Source organism: Odontesthes bonariensis, chromosome 5 (assembly GCF_027942865.1).
Source record: "Odontesthes bonariensis isolate fOdoBon6 chromosome 5, fOdoBon6.hap1, whole genome shotgun sequence".
Taxonomy (NCBI): Eukaryota; Metazoa; Chordata; class Actinopteri; order Atheriniformes; family Atherinopsidae; genus Odontesthes; species Odontesthes bonariensis.
Genome location: NC_134510.1, coordinates 5,424,470 through 5,429,094, shown reverse-complemented (window position 1 = coordinate 5,429,094; position 4,625 = coordinate 5,424,470). Strand labels below are relative to the sequence as shown.

Below are 4,625 nucleotides of genomic sequence, written 5' to 3'. Positions count from 1 at the left end.
TACCATGGTCAGTAAACCATTTACCAGTGGATTTGGAACTGTGAGCAGGTGCCAGGTCGTGCTGAAAAATGAAATCTTCATCTCCATAAAGCTTTTCAGCAGATGGAAGCATGAAGTGCTCCAAAATCTCCTGATAGCTAGCTGCATTGACCCTGCCCTTGATAAAACACAGTGGACCAACACCAGCAGCTGACATGGCACCCCAGACCATCACTGACTGTGGGTACTTGACACTGGACTTCAGGCATTTTGGTATTTCCCCAGTCTTCCTCCAGACTCTGGCACCTTGATTTCCGAATGTCATGCAAAATTTGCTTTCATCCGGAAAAAGTACTTTGGACCACTGAGCAACAGTCCAGTGCTGCTTCTCTGTAGCCCAGGTCAGGCGCTTCTGCCGCTGTTTCTGGTTCAAAAGTGGCTTGACCTGGGGAATGCAGCACCTGTAGCCCATTTCCTGCACACGCCTGTGCACGGTGGCTCTGGATGTTTCTTCTCCAGACTCAGTCCACTGCCTCCGCAGGTCCCCCAAGGTCTGGAATCGGCCCTTCTCCACAATCCTCCTCAGGGTCCGTTCCCCTCTTCTGGTTGTGCAGCGTTTTCTGCCACACTTTTTCCTTCCCACAGACTTCCCACTGAGGTGCCTTGATACAGCACTCTGGGAACAGCCTATTCGCTCAGAAATTTCTTTCTGTGTCTTACCCTCTTGCTTGAGGGTGTCAATGATGGCCTTCTGGACAGCAGTCAGGTCGGCAGTCTTACCCATGATTGCGGTTTTGAGTAATGAACCAGGCTGGGAGTTTTTAAAAGCCTTTTTAAAAGGAATCTTTTGCAGGTGTTTAGAGTTAATTCGTTGATTCAGATGATTAGGTTAATAGCTCGTTTAGAGTACCTTTACATGATATGCTAATTTTTTGAGATAGGAATTTTGAGTTTTCATGAGCTGTATGCCAAAATCATTAGTATTAAAACAATAAAAGACCTGAAATATTTCAGTTGGTGTGCAATGAATCTAAAATATATGAAAGTTCAATTTTTATCATTACATTATGGAAAATAATGAACTTTATCACAATATGCTAATTTTTTGAGAAGGACCTGTAGAATGATTGCCATTTTTACTCAATGCACTGCTCATCCTCTCCTTTACTTTCACTCTCACTGACAATTGTTTCTCTACAGCTCAACACAAAGCTTATATTTCTTGTCCTGGAAATAGTTTAAAGTCAATATATACTTCCTTTCTATGTTTTCACAGAGCAATGAAGTCGGTGGGAGCCACAATATGGAGAAAGAGGGACACGAGAAGCCTGCAGCTGTTGGAGTCGAAGGATGTGACTGTGGACTACATTGTCACCGACCGTCACCCCCAGATCCAGAAGTTCCTCAGAGACCGCAAGATAACACACTATTATGATGTGTGGCATTTGGAGAAAGGTCAGTGCCTTATGGATTACAAAGTGCATTTGAATTCCGCATAGCATTCCCATATGCATGATCATGACCAATGTGAAATCAGCTAATCCCTTTTGTGACTCTCAGGTCTGTCCAAGAAGGTGGGAAAAGTGGCTAAAGAGAAGGACTGCGAGGTGGTGAAAAAGTGGCAGCGAGGGATCAGCAACCACATGTACTGTTGTGCAACATCCTCCTCCTCCGGGCCAGAGAAGTGGAAATCTGTGATGAGCCACATGCAAAACAAGCACGTCCACGACAACCCTATCTTCCCAAAATGCCTACACCCTGACCGCACCAGCAGAGACCGCAAGAAGTGGTTTAAACCAGGTACCAGAGTATTGTTATACTGGACTCGCTGCATGTTGTGACAACGGCTTTCGAATAGATATTTACATTACGCTTCATCTTTTCAAGTACCAAATCCATACAGAGGATGGAGAAGATTCTTGTGAACAAGAGGGTTCTCAATGACGTGGAGAGACTAAGCTCCCAGTACCAAACGTCAACACTGGAGGCATTCCACAGCCTGATGTTGCGGTTCACACCCAAGAATGTGGTCTTTCCTTTCATTGGAATGCTTTGCAGGTATGTTTGTACACATCTGCCTTTTTACCATGTTTTACCATGTTTACCATGATTATATTGCTTTGGTTTTGGCTAATAGAGGTTAAACGGTGACTTGTAACCAAAACCTTTTTTTTTTTAATTTTATTTACAGACACTATCTGGCAGTGCTTCACTATAATGAAAATTCAGGGCGCACCCAGGCAAGAACTACCAAAGGAACCCTGAGATACAGCATCCACTACCCCAAGGCCAAAAAGGGAGGATATACTGTGAAGCCAGTGAAGACAAAACCAACATACCGTAAGAAATTTCACAATTAATTTAATCTTTTTACTGAAAACAGTTAAATTTGTTACAAAATAAGTTTTAAAAAGGATATACATATTTACACTGAACAATATTTCCCAGGTTACGTGAACAAGATGATGAGTCTGGTGTTCGAGGAGGTCATCCCAAACCCCAAGCCGTACTTGGAGGAGCTGGAAAAGATTCCTGTTCCGGATTCCCTGTCTTCAGCATTCCACCACCCTCCACTGGCCGAAGCTGTCGGATCCTACCGATCTCGCTTCAGTCAACGGCAGCCCTGAAGCCAACATACTGGCCCTCTGTGTCTGGAAACTCCTGTCTGATGCGCCGGACCACACATGACGGGATGACGACTCTGACTTTTCTCCCCAACCAGCCCCAGCACCAACTGACGAAGCATCTGTAGGCCAGATGCCTGCATCGCCTGGGAGAGAAAGTTTATATTGTATATAGTATGTATGTCAATGTGTGCATTTTCATTATTTTATTCTATGTAATGTGTAAATAAATTGGTCTTTATCTTACAGGAGACACCAGTGTTGTAATTTTCTTTCATAAAACACTGTGCACAGACTAAAACTATTTTCTGTTTGGAACAATGGATAACGATACAAAAAATAGTCAACAATGTGTGGTGTGTGATGATTTGTTTATTTGAGAATAGAAAGGAAAGCTTTTATTGCCACTTAAACAGTACAGTGAGTATAGTACAACTACAGCAGGCCTGTGCACAGAGACACTTTTTTTTTAACTTTGAAAGTTTATAATACCTTTGGTATCCTCTGACTCGCAGGCTTCCATGGTTTGTTCGGTAGACATTAAGGGCAGTCTGGAGTGCATATATGTTCAGGCACACTGGTTCGAGTCCCGGGTGTTGGCTCATGCAGACAACTGGGGTGCTGGTGTCCGTCAGTCTTGTCATTATCTGAATAGTCGGACATGAATGTGTATACATCATTTAACAACAACACAGGCTACCTCACAGCACACATAAGCGTCAGTATATCATGCATATTGTAAACATGTAACCCTTGTCAGCAAGCTTTGAGCCACAGATGCGATAGTCTACATACCTGGGGAATCTCCCGGCAGCAAACATTCTCTTCTTCCGTGGACATTTTTTCACAGTTCCCGCAAGTGCACCTAACAAACATTACTCGTATTAGACCATTTATATCTCATATTGGATATTGTCAGGTTCAAATACCTACAAATTCATAAAGAAGAGAGAGAGAGACGTTTAGGATTTTTTATACTCATGAGGAGAGCTGATGAGGAGACAGCTTTCACAACTTCTTCCTCTATCACTCTAACCATTTCCTCACGCCTCCTCCATTTTATTCAGAAGTGGGTGTGTACTTACAGCTCTCAAAAGAAAGGAAGGGGGATCCAGTTTCAGGCCGCATTCCTAACAGTGGAATTTACGACCTTCACACAAATGAGCAAAGCACAACTTTGCTTAAAACTCTTAATCAATACAAAAACAAAGTATATATGGGATAACTAACATAACATGTATTTACAACTCAACATTTCCCTCCTGTTTATCACATATTTACACTCAAATTGTCATTTCAACAACGCAACCTCCTCTTGCGAGATTTTGAGCTACAGGAGCATGTTTATGATTGCATACCTGCTTACACACAGAGAGAAAAGTGATTACTCATAGTCATGTGGATCAGAATACAAATCAAGGAGAAGGAATGATTTCACTTCTCGTTCTTCAACATCATCAGTCTGGTAATCAAGGAGAAGGAACATTTGAGTCAGCTGCTGCTCAGAGGGCGAAATAACAGTGGTTATTAAGACAGGGAATACAACAACATCCACACAAGATCAGATTTGCTGCAAAAACAGCAATAGATACCAACACAGATGAAATTAATGTTCTATACTTCCCAAATGCATCTATCCATGAGTCCCACATTGTAGTGTCGACTCCAGAGTGCTCTTACATTTCAAAATTCGTAGGCCACCAATGTGATGCTGCCATCCTTTGCTGTATTATTGGGAATAAATGTGCAACATTCGTCAAATATCACACATACACCTCCCTGTTCAGCCAGCACATGTCCAGAGCTATACGATGTTTTGAAAGCCATAAGGGAAGTTGCAGCCAATTGTTCAGCAATTGCTTGAAACCCATGTTGTGTCATATTGTTCTAGAATGCGCCGCTGAGGGTGGCAGCACGTTGGAGTAGCTCTGTACCTCACATTGAGATTTTTTTCTTTTTTCTAAATTTCATTCCTGTTTTTTCTTGGAAGAAATTGCATTTTTTGGACAACTGTTCCTTCCT

The 4,625-nt window shown here is 42.4% G+C and overlaps 1 long non-coding RNA gene across 1 annotated transcript; it reads right to left on the bottom strand.

The window, feature by feature from the left end:
- Positions 1-2,389: 2,389 nt before the first annotated feature.
- On the bottom strand, positions 2,390-3,619 carry LOC142380642 (uncharacterized). The gene is made up of 3 exons (XR_012769847.1): positions 3,399-3,619; positions 3,096-3,250; positions 2,390-2,749 (listed from the first exon to the last, which is right to left on the bottom strand). It is a non-coding gene; the product is annotated as an uncharacterized LOC142380642 (long non-coding RNA).
- Between the last annotated feature and the right edge of the window lie 1,006 nt (positions 3,620-4,625).